A 13,136-nucleotide genomic window follows, 5' to 3' on the forward strand; every position below is an offset into this window, starting at 1 on the left:
ATTCGTTTTCTACAGCTACGCGCGTCATAATTATAGATAGTTTATGATCATTTATCAATCATAACTATTTCAATATATTTTAAAATTGTAATAATATTAAATATATAATATTAGGTCGTCCGAAAAGTTTCTTTCGTTTTATAAGAAAATAATGGATCGCAACTTTTTTCTTTTTATATTGTTTTATCGAATTACGTATGATCCATTTTGTTCTATCAAGATAAAGATCACAACGTTTGACGGATCAGGTTTCATGTTTGTATAAAGATGCATCGTTGTAAAAGACGTGTCTCTGAAAGAAAGACACCTTTCAGACACCCTAATATATAATATTAAGGTATATAATAATTAAAGTTCAACCTCAAATTCGTTTCAACGTAAAACATTAACTTTCTCGAATTTGCATACCAATTCACGATCACTATATAAGAAAGCAATAAATGTTTCTCAAATAAAATCAAAAAATCCCGCAATATGATATGCTATATGATAAATTCGAATTTTACGACGTAAATATCGAACCTGAATTACACGGGAAAAAGAAAGAAGAAAACGATGACACGTATATAAGTTAAAGACAGAATTCTTCCTTTTCTAAAGAAGGAAAAGCTGAACGATAGCATCGGTGAGCTTCACGTGTGATGAGCAATTACTGGGATGTACAGGACCACGCGACAGCGGTGATTATATTTTACGAGGCTTAGGGATTAAAGGGAATTTTCATGCGACGCAAGGAATAGAGGAGAGAGCAGCGAAAAGCTCACGACAGCATGAAATTCCTTCGCTTTATTTATTACCAACAGCCTGTATACGTTTATGTATATGTTCCTGTTGGAGATGTTCAAGTTCAAGTTAAATTGAAATTGAAATCCACGTTAAGCTTACTTTTGATCTCCATTTGAATCCAGCGAGATCGTTAAGCTAAGAAGATAGATTTCCTGCTGAAAATCGTATTACACGTAAGATAAAATAAAAATATTAGTAAACGGAGATGTAACCGGAAATCATCGAAAGCCGAAAGACATGGACCACAGATAGATAATACAACTAACAGTCGTTCCCCTAAATACTATAACGTTCCATCGACGCAACGATTCAATAAAACAGGGCTTAGACTGCTAAAGACGCTCCTCTATATCGATGGTCTCTTAAAGGAGGCAGTAAAGCGAAGGAAACGTTCAATACGTTCTGCCAGACATCGTTTTAACCGTTTGATCAAGCTGTGGAAAATTTTGTGTGGAAAAGTCGCAGTACATTTGAACGTTACGGACAACTGACGGTATTTTGCATTTCATTATTATCTTCTCGGTAATTTTTATTGAACAAAACTTGAAATATTTATGAAGTAATAGTACGCCTGTATGATAATATAGATGTATTTCAAAAAGTAACAAATATGACGAACGCTATTGCGCCGCTTTCTTTTCGCAATCGATTAACACTAGAACTACCACACCAGTCACGTTGACTGGTTTTACAATTACAAAATACAGCAGTAAAGTTTATTATTAAAGAAACATTTTTGGAATTACTATTAAAAGAAACTAATTCTTCGTACGGGAATTAATGTTATAGAACATATAATATATAATAATATATATTATTATTTATAATCATTAATATATTGTATCATCTAGGGAAAATAATATACTGATACAGTAGCAAAGTTTATTATTAAAGAAACATTTCTGGAATCACTATTAAAGAAACTAATTCTTCGTATAGGAATTAATGTAATAGACTATTATATATTATAATATTCTATTTATAATTATTAATATATTGTATCATCTAGGGAAAATAATATACTGATACAGTAGCAAAGTTTATTATTAAAGAAACATTTCTGGAATCACTATTAAAGAAACTAATTCTTCGTATAGGAATTAATGTAATAGACTATTATATATTATAATATTCTATTTATAATCATTAATATATTGTATCATCTAGGGAAAATAATATACTGATACAGTAGCAAAGTTTATTATTAAAGAAACATTTTTGGAATCACTATTAAAAGAAACTAATTCTTCGTACGGGAATTAATGTAATAAACTATTATGTATTATAATATTCTATTTATAATTATTAATATATTGTATCATCTAGGGACAATAGTATACTAATACAGTAGCAAAGTTTATTACTAAAGAAACATTTTTGGAATCACTATTGAAAGAAACTAATACTTCGTACGGGAATTAATGTAATAGACTATTACATAATATAATAGAACATATAATATACAATAATATATATTATTATTTATAATCATTAATATATTGTATCATCTAGGGACAATAGTATACTAATACAGTAGCAAAGTTTATTACTAAAGAAACATTTTTGGTATTGCTATTGAAGAAACTAATTCTTCGTGCGGCAATTTATGTAATAGACTATTACATAATGTAGTAAAACATATAATATATAACAATATAACATGGTAATATAATAATATAATATGCTAAGAAATGTTTGCCTTCTGCAATACATTTACTTTTCCTTTAAAGTCGAATAATTTTCTCACCAAAGCCATTTACAATTTTATTTTCAAATTCCTACTTCATGTTATATTTTTTTCCGCAATGATGTAATGACGCAACGATAACTAAAAGAATTTTATTTCCTTTTTTATGTATTCAAACTGAAAATAATTTTGTATCAAGGCTACTTATGCCAATACCAGTCAAAATGTAAAAGCGTCCTGCAATCTGTTTATCGAACCCCAATTAACGAGTTTCCTCGTTTTGTACAACTTCCCGCACGTTTTGAAAATTGTTACTGCTTATCATTCGATATGACGATATCAGTTATCAGGAAAATTCTGGATCGATCGCTAGATCGCTAGATGCTAACACTAGAAATACCACACCACTCAAAATGACTGGCTCTGCAATTTTATAAATGTGTCAACCCTCGTTTAGGGATCCCAGGTGAATTAATAACACCAAAAATCTACTACATAACGTGGAATTGCTTCTGTAAGAAAATAAAAAATCAATAAATATAAAAATATTCTATTATTACGTATTTTTTAAAGACTGGTTTTGATAGAAATAAATTCGTGTAAATATCGCTGGTTTTAGTATTAAGACAAGCACTATGGCTCTATTCCGGACATTTCCACACTGTTTTTTCAATGACCCCTGAGGCTGAGATATTTTAACGAGTGACTTGTAACCAGTTCGCTATCGACACAAAGAAATCCCACGTCGTAATTGTTTCGAAATTAAAAATCATCCGTCTAAACGCTCAGCTATGAAACGCAGTGGTATTAGACAGATTATCGTCGGACGATTTGCGTTAATCTCGATCCGTGTAATCGTGATGTGAACAAAGTGGAGGCATTACTCGGGATAGGGAAAGGCTCGGCTTATCTGTACCATATTACAACACACGGGTAGGTAAAAAGCAGCAGCTTGTACAGTTAAGCGTGTAGTGGTGAAGGGGATCGGAGAGGAAACATCAAGTTAAACGAAGGAACGTGTCCGCCTGTCGCTCGTCTCTGTGCGGAGCTCGGATTAAGTTGACTATGAGTGTAATTTTATTGACCAGCTATGCTGTAAAGAATTTTACAAATTTCGGTCATTCCGTAGCTTCTTTTAAGGAGACGAGATTGGGAGGTGGCACATATCCTGCAGTGGCTGACTAAGCGTAGCTTCGCGTACAAGAAAGTTTTTCGATATTCAATACAAATCTTATCGAAACAAACTCGATTAATGTAAATAAATGCTTCAATAGAAGATAGATAGAAGAAATATTGGCACACTCTCTTATTATGTTTCAGCGAAACATTTTTACCACATTGTACATTTCGTTTTTGTAGTATCAAATCTTTGTAGTCATATGGGAGTACTACTAATTTATGGGAATTTAGCATGTACCAATTTTTAGGAAATTTAATATATTAGATTGTCCACAAAGTTTCATAAGGTGATAATAAATTTCTGTAACAACAATTTCTGTTTTATATTATTTTATTGAATTAGGTATGATCCATTTCGTTATATTTCTATTAGTATGTTCGTGCATAATTCAGTAAACTAATATAAAACAGAAAACATTGTACGTCTATTATTTCCTTATAAAACGAAAGAAACTTTTCGGACATCCTAATATCTGAACCTGATTAATCGGTACATAAATGCTATAATAAATGCAATAACGGGACAGTACTTTCTGTGCACACTGTATGTTAAGAAATTTTATGATCAATATTAAAAGTAATGAAAAATATCTTTGTACGGCATATCTCTTTCAACAGACGCAAATAGAAACAGAAAATATTCTTTGTTGCTTTTCAATTTGAAAAATTTAATAAGAATTCAATTAAACAATTAATTCATAATATAGTTCGTTGAATCGAAATTTTATTAGCACCCGAATGGAATATTCTATTTTCACCAATTAAGATGAAGCTCTATTTAAGTTCCATTATTTTCGCCAATTTTAAATTAAAATGGACGAATGTGAATAAAAAGATAGATGCTATCGCGACATCGCTATATAAAAATCGCAGGAGAGTTAAGTATCATTTCGCGAGCATTAAATTTTGAATGCGTCTTTCAATTTATCACGTAATAAATATGAACGTGCCGTTTTCGTATTACCCTTACTTCTAGAATATACAATTTTCGGAACCCGATCGACTCATCAAATGCAATTTGTCGTCCGCCGTTGAAACTAAGAGCAAAACTGATAGCGGAGGACTTGCGAGGAAAAACCGATAACGACTTTTTTTAGAATTCTCGTCATAAATGGATTTTACGCTTGCGGTCGCAGTTTGCAATTCTAAAGGTTGCTGTGCGAGAGCAGAAAAAGGAAAAAAAGAAACGGATGGAAGTTTTAAAAAATTCATCTTCCCTTAATGAATATCAATTGCAAAAGCTGTAGTAATAACTCGACATAGTAACGTAATCGCAATGTACAGTGATTTTAAAATACATATAATTAAATATAATTAAAGTTTCGTAGTATATTTTGCTGTAATAACTTTATTCGCCCTTTTCAGATGGTCTTTTCACGTTATTCCAATTTCAAGCTTATTATAATCTTTTATTTTGAAACGAAAATTACACGCAACCCGTAGATTATAATGAAAATAAACGAAATGTTATTCGTATATAGGATTATTCACCTAAATTGGCAACGGTTTAATATCTCGTAAACTACCCATTTAATTTTTATCGTTTTGGTTGTTTTATGGGATCAACAGAGCAAATTAATTTTCGCTTACTTTCCATAGAAAACAAAACGAGGATTGACTAACGAATTTTAAATTGACATCTGGGTAAAGTAAATTATTTCTGTAATCTATATTAAAGAAAATGAATCAATTTTATCTTCCATAAAAGAAATAAAAAAATAAAAAAGAAATAAAAAGAAATAAAAAAGAAATTAAAAAGAAATTATATTGAAATACGATCTGGCAGCAGAAAATTTGTCACATGTAATTTTTTGTCATTTTTCAGTTGCTCAGTTTTCAGTTGTCATTTTTCAAGTGATATGCGTGGATCAATTTTGGCTTTCTCGATTCTTGAGATTATGAAGTCTGCTTTCTGCTTGATTGTCTTGCTTTCAAAGGGAGTTAAAGGTTAACGCGTTTATCTAAAAATCATTTAAATTATTTATCGCAATTGGCAATCGTGCAAGAGCTGCAAATTTCCTTTCCTGGTTCCGGTAATTCCACATTTTCAGTTTCACTCGGCAAACGAAGTTGTTTGACATTAAGCGCAGATCTTGAGGTGTTGCTGTAAGATTATCAATTTGATAGATGCCAAATGATATTAATAGCGTTGCTTCTCAAATGCAAATGAACTGAATTCTACTTGTTGAATCATCAACATTATATGGCACAATTCTGATTACATCGTTCTGAGACCACGTCGATTTCCTCCGCATCAATTGCAAATAATCTAAATGCTATAGCAGTTGATAATAAATCAGTTGAAAGGAAATTTCCGTCTATAATATTTTCTTTTTTAAAGAATTTACGTAGCAACTACGAGATGGAATTTCGTTGCACTTATAAGCAAATCTACAAATCGGTGTATTATGTTATCGTACGTGGAATTACTAATTTACATAACAGAGTCCGAGTGGAAATTTCTCATTTCTAAATTAATTTAGATCCATTAATGTACAGATGATGAAAAATCATTTACACATATATATACGTGTCAAAAGTTTGCAGCATCTTTCGCCTTTTCGACGATAGAAACTTTCTCATACAGAAATTTCCAGCCAAAATTAAAAGGTTCACAAAGGATGTAATCTAACAAACACAAAAATGGTACCCCGCTGGGGGTAGCCACCCACATGATAATCAAACAGTTAAAAATTCTATCAAATGTCCAAATTGGACAAATTGTGAATGTAAATTATTAAATAAAAAAAAATTAAAAGGATCATGATCAATTAAGTTTCATTTTGAAATGTAATTAATTATAGTTCCAATACTACGGAAAAATAAGATATTTCTTTACTTAACACGTTGACTGCCACGACACCCGTATTCGAGTGTCAGCAAAGTTTCTGGTCAAGTCACGTAACCCATATTCGGATGTCGCTTATTTGACTACTTGCGAAGGATCGTCGTAGGTACTTGAAAAGATATTCCATAATAGTAAAACTGTTGAACTGTTATAAAAGTAATACGAAAATGGTTTGTTATAAAAGTAATACGAAAATGGTTTATTAAAAAAGTTATTTAGAATGTAAAACTTTAAAGCATTCTATACATAGCTGAGGTTGGTCGGGACAATTTGGTCAACAAGTTGTTGTTTTCTTCAAATTCTTTTGTGCCTTTGTTCGGTCCATTCGACGTCTTTTATTTGCACAATATAGTTTGCATGCGCGTCTAATGCTTCTTCCGGAATCATTTTTCCGAACGGCGATATTATGCTGACTCCGTCGAAGACAAGGATTTTTTGTATTTTCAGACAACCCTAATAATTTTGCAACTAATAATTGTCTAAATATTCTAATATTTATATTCCTCCTTGTTGCAATTTTGTAAACCTTCAAAGCGTTTACAACAGAAATTCCCAGAAGGAGTTGAACGCCAAGTTTTTTGTACCATTTGATTCCTCTTCTAATTGCGGTGGCATAAGAAACCGTTTGGTCGGAATAATCTATACCACGCTTTCCTTCATTATATTCAACAACAGCTAGTGGTTTTAATGTTGCGAACAAACGAAACGAGAGATCATTCTTGAGACCACCGCTTGAGCGACTCGCATTACTCAAATATCGATGGGAGCACCTGGCAGAGAACGCTTGGTACTGCTGCACGCGTGACCTGACGGAGATTTCTTTGAAAACACGCGTGGCAGTCAACGTGTTAAAGAAGTCATTGCTTCTTTTGAAATCTTAACGTGCTTCAAACTCGTGAACACGAGTATATAGTACGTACAGGTTGCGCTAAAAACGAGCAGGTACGCGAACTATATTCCAGAAAAATAGGTAATGTACCTGCATCGCATCCATCATTTCTTTTCTATAAATCATCACAGGCTACTAGGCGATCCAGTCTACTCATGACAAATGCCAAGAGTTCGTAAACCATTTTTTTCACTGCGCGTTCATTCGCCAACGACAGAACCGTGGATAATAGCGATGCCAGAAAACGCTCATTTAATGCAAACGATGCAAATGCTTTAAATTTCCTGTGATTTCCGCCGAACAGTTGTGCGAGACTGAAAATGTTCCAATGAATTGAAGCTTCGATCAACGCGGGATAATTAAACAGCGAACATGAGCAACTGATTAAAGCTTTTGCAAGATAACAGTTTTTAAGTGAAAAGGCTAGTAATAAAATTCAATATAAATAATCTACAGTAATTTAATACGTTGTTTGAAAAATTGCATATTATAGAAAGAAATTGAAACTGAAATTCGTTTCTGTAAGTAAGACACACCAATGATTTTTTCGTGTACTGGTTAACGAAATGCTTTACATGAACGCGTTAGATAGATATATAACGCATGAATAAAAATGCGATACGAAATAAAATACAAGAATGCGAATAATAATTATATTCTACTGGCAAAATGTTTAAAATATCGCAGTTTCAATTTCGATATTTAAATTTGTGTAATTCTAATTTCTTATCGTCGCTACAATGCCTACAAAAGATATTTGCACATTGCAAAATAGGTACAAATACTCTGTTTAATTATCATGTGTAATATGCAATATGAAAAATAAATACTTTTGTTCATTTGGGAACAATAATGAACAAAAGCTAAGTCTCTCAAATTATGTAGATTTAACATTTCTCCAAAGTATATAATTCTGAAATATATCAAATTCTTAATTGCTTTAGTCATATAAATATTTTCTTTGCTCTAAATGCAGTAAGAATTGAAAAATAATTTCACTACTTTAGGAAAATCTCCTGACTTGTAAATTGCCTAAAATAAAAAGGTAGACAAAGCTTCGAACTGCGTTCATCTTGTAATTTTGTAAAAGCATCCTCGGATCTTTTATTGTTCAGTTAACATTTAAAATACAACGAAATATTCGAAGCAATTCAAATTCAACGACGTAGAAGAAAGTATAAAAATTTGCTGAAACAATTCACTGCTGCAAGAAGCTCTTTGTTATTTCCTGAAAGATGGCAGGTTTATTGCTTATTTGCCGACATGTAACTCGAACAACGCGTAAACAATAGTCGCAGAAGTTGTCTCTCTGTTGGTCGTTAGTGATGCAAGTGAATTTAAAATTCTAAAATGCATCCTTTATTTCCTCTTCTGGAGGCACACGGCCAACCGCTGCCTCTGTACGTGCCTCCATACGGAGTTTAATTGTTTGCCGTGGTCTTTCCTTCTTTCCCTCCGTCTGTCACTTCTTTTCCTTCGCCGTAAATCGATTCTACGTGAGTCGCATACATCAGCTAAAAAGCGTGCAAATTTCTTTTTTCGCTGTATTTCAACGTGAAAATTTTTCAACTGCAATTTACTCGCATTACACGGTGTGGAAAAGACACCTTATCGAATTTTATTTATAATTTTTTCAACAAATCTCGAATCGAGAAAAGCGAGGAAATGTACGATAATTTTTGTTTAAGATAGCGAAGTTGGCTTAAAAACTGTCGAAGAAATAGATAAAATAATTGGAAAGATGATTGCATAAATGAGAACATAATACCATGTAACATATGTGAGCTAAAAATATTAGAACCTAAAATTCTTTTACCAAATAATTTAATTAAAATAATTAATTACTATAAAGAATTAAAAAATATATAAATATATATATTGACCTCGTTTTTTTTTTTTAATAAAAACGCGAATACGTATTTAGAATTAAATACATTATTATTTTCCCATCTTATATACTACACATCAAGTATTTCTAATCGTTTTACAAAAATCGCGAACATTATGCAACTTCGTTTCGTTGATTTTATTAAAACGATGATACGTTACCAGTAGCAGAGAATATTTTTTATAATTGTTGTACCTTTTTGGTTTAATCCCACTAGCAGTTTTTATTGAAAGTATAATTCCATTAAAAAAGCACAATATTATACGCATGGTCGAAAGAATTCGTTTCGATATTTTCAATATTATTACAGTTTAATCCGTTGATTGAATTGGAGATGCAACAGGGATATATTTTTCAACCATTCTGACAATATTGGTCATATATTACGAATGTTGGTATAAATTCCTTCCTCTAAATGTATGCTACACGTGCATGCATATAATTTTCGATTTAATGAGAAATAATGAAATATCACGTGCCTAGTGAAAAAGCGTACAAGTGATGAATGACAGCGTTGTTATAAATTAACATTAATATTATTAAATCCACTGCGAAATCCAATTACGTATAAACCAGGTGATAAATTAGGAAGTATTATTTCCATAGCATAGAAATATTATAGAAGTGTTATACATTTGGAAAACATGAATATCGAAAAGCAAAATATCAAACATTCGATACAGATGAATTACGTTAGGTGAAACGTACATGGAATGCTTGGTAAAAATACAAATAATACGTAACGCTGCGGACGTGCTCGCGTACAATTAAATTGTGATAATTGCCCGAGCACGTTTCTTCTGCTGATTAATTTATGACATGATTAATCGCGACATGATTAATTGCACAGTGCTTTAAATTCTACTTTGACGCTATTTTCTAGCGTATTAAACGCTCAGCCTTTATGACGACCACCGACCACCGTTGAAGTTCATTAAGATTTTCAGTGCGATGAAAATAATCTCTCATGCGCCGGCCTTTTTAATTAATTTAATCCGTCTCGCTGCCTTTAGTTTACCGTATCGGAGTGAACGTCATGTTGAGTTGAAGCGCAAACACGTAGACAGATGCGATATACATTTATCATTTTAACTGTCAAATTGCTTTTATTAGTCGGCAACACAGTGATAAAATGTAGGCTCGTAGATTTAACTGTATTGGTATAACGCTGTACAAATGATCCTATTATTTCACAATTTTCCTTCGTTACGTTTATCTGCTATTTTCTCATCTTCGAGATTCCAATCTTGTCGTCATTACTGTGTTTGTGAGAGTAGATAGTGAGAGATTGTGAGAGTAGATAGTTGGGAGAATAAAAATGCTATAAATAAAGTTGAACTGCTGTATAAATCGAAGTAACAGTAACAGTAGATGCCCTAATATTTAAAAAATGTCGGAATTGATTTTATAATATATGTAATGGTTACTTAATTATTGTCCAAAAATTGATACATTTCGACAATCCCATTAACTGTTTACTTTTTTGTCCAAAAGTGTAAGTTTATCTAAAAAGAAATAATAAAACGCATACTTAGGATAATCAATAATTTCACAATGCATATCATCGATATATTAACAATACATATTTACAACAACTTTAATTAGGCACAAAAAGATTGAAAAATTATGTTCCTTTCTACCAAATAACGAAACATTGAAACGAACATTGCACATATAATTAGTTCTATACTAATTCTTTCACCAAATATAGTATAGTCTCATTATTATTTATTCTGGTCTCTACAAATCTTTTCGAAAAATGAAATACCGCAGACGCTCTATTTGAAAGAATTCATTATCGAAAGAGACGACAAATTTTCAAAGAAAGACACGTGGAAATATCGAACGTTTAATTCGAGTTAATACGTCTTTTTCTAACAACCTTACAAAAGACAAATACAATAATTTCTAACCATTTTAATTTGGTAAAAATAATCCTAAATACAGTACACGGTAAAATAATCCTAAAAAAAGAAAAAAACAGGTAGAATGAAACGCGTATATTAATTCTACGATTTCGTTATACACGGCGGCATTCGCAAACTCGACCTACATGAATATACACGTAGTTACATATCCAGAAAATTAATCAAGCAGAATGTGCAATATATTAATCTCATGATTTCATTGTACACACATGGCGCCATTCGCAAACTCGACGTACACAGGTACGTAGTTACATATCCGCACAATTAATGCGTACGTAAGCGTTAAATATGAAACGTCGATCCGGTATATATTTACACGCGCAAGACGTCATTCCGCCGATTTACCAAAAGCCTGTGATGTGGCTCATGAAGCGGTATACCTGTTGAGTGGTCTCCGGAGGCTTGTTAGGTACACGTTACCGGAACGTACGTTTGCGGTTGCTGGCAGAAAGGAACGCGATTAATTTCGGTTTGACTTGCGAAGCAAAATTTACAGCGCGATGAATCTTGCACCGGTCGCGAAGCTCTGCCAACTTTTGTGGTTTCCAATAGCGGATTTTGGCACGAGAACATGGACAAATTCCTTTGTCCAGAAGCCGATTCGTTCTGCAGTTCGCCTCTGTTGTAGTAACGTGCAGCTTGGCTGAACAAAGGAAGAAACGATATCGCTAGCTGTTCGAATCTTGTGTCATCAAAATATCAAAATATTCGAGGCTTTGTTATGACATTGCTATAGACAACGAACGAAGTTGTTTATGATATTATTTTAATAATAAGATTGTCCAAATTGTCATGGTTGAAGTCCGGATGATCATGCGAATGTAAATCTTCACGGACGCAATTGAACAAATAGGACTGCACCTCATGTTAGAAAAATCGCTATACTTTAAGTCAGTTTAGATATTTTACGTATTTTTGCAAGCTGTGCGTATACTGTGCATTTCTGCGCCTTTTAATTTCTCATTTAAGATCTGATAAATTGTTGACGCGCGTTATTCGCATAGTTGATTAAATTTTCCTTTCATGCGAGAAGCGATCATTTGTTTTAAATCAATTTATAAATCGTAATATTAAACGGGAAGAAAAGCTTTTGAATAAAAATGTAGCGATTCCCTTTAGCTTTTGTCCTTGTTCAACCTTTTTCGCAAGGGGCAATCTTTTCGTGTTCTACGGTAATCGAAATTCTATTTTATTTATTCACATTTTTATAGTTTCGTTACTATGTATGATAATCATTTGTATGATTCAGAACGTTTAGTTTTAGATATCAGGCAATATCTGATTAAATATGATCGGGTAATAATATTACCATTAATGCGATGTAACATTTCTAACGTGATCTTTTACCACTTGCATTTATTGCTTTATTACTGTATACAAAATAATTGATTGATAAACTTATCTAAAGCGGTTTACTCACGCCATGCTTTTGCTTTTCACCCTCCCAAAACTTTTCAAGAAAGTTTAACTTAACTTCTTAATACTCGTATCGCCCTAGTTCTAATTCTCGTAATAGTAGAAAATTCTCTTAATTTTAATCTCGCCAATGTAAAGTTTTTACGTTTACGAGAAATTATGTCTGAAATATTTTAAGCTGCCACGTGGAAAACTTCATACGTAAATACGAAACTAAGTTTGGCGATCCAGTGTAGCAGCAAGTAACGCAATATTCAACTCTTTCAATGATTCGTAAACAACATTTGTAAATCTATTAAACGAAGAATGTTACAGGAAATAACGCAATATATTGATGGAGGCGTAAAGATCGGGAGAAGTATTTCACTTCCGACTATTTTCGTTTAACACACGTCGTTCATCAATAAAATCAGAATCGATACGCGAAACATGTTTTATATTGACGTATCCTATGTGAACACAGTTTTTATTTTGCGACTGCATAGCTGTTGCTGGTTTTATCAGATTACGTCGTA

General features: G+C 32.3%; 1 protein-coding gene across 11 annotated transcripts in view; it reads left to right on the forward strand.

Annotated features, from left to right (window-relative positions):
- LOC122571989 (acetylcholine receptor subunit alpha-like) overlaps nucleotides 1–13,136 on the forward strand; it is a 398,975-nt gene that overhangs the window by 265,629 nt on the left and 120,210 nt on the right. The window lies entirely within an intron of this gene.

Source organism: Bombus pyrosoma, linkage group LG10 (genome assembly GCF_014825855.1).
Source record: "Bombus pyrosoma isolate SC7728 linkage group LG10, ASM1482585v1, whole genome shotgun sequence".
NCBI classification, from domain to species: domain Eukaryota; kingdom Metazoa; phylum Arthropoda; class Insecta; order Hymenoptera; family Apidae; genus Bombus; species Bombus pyrosoma.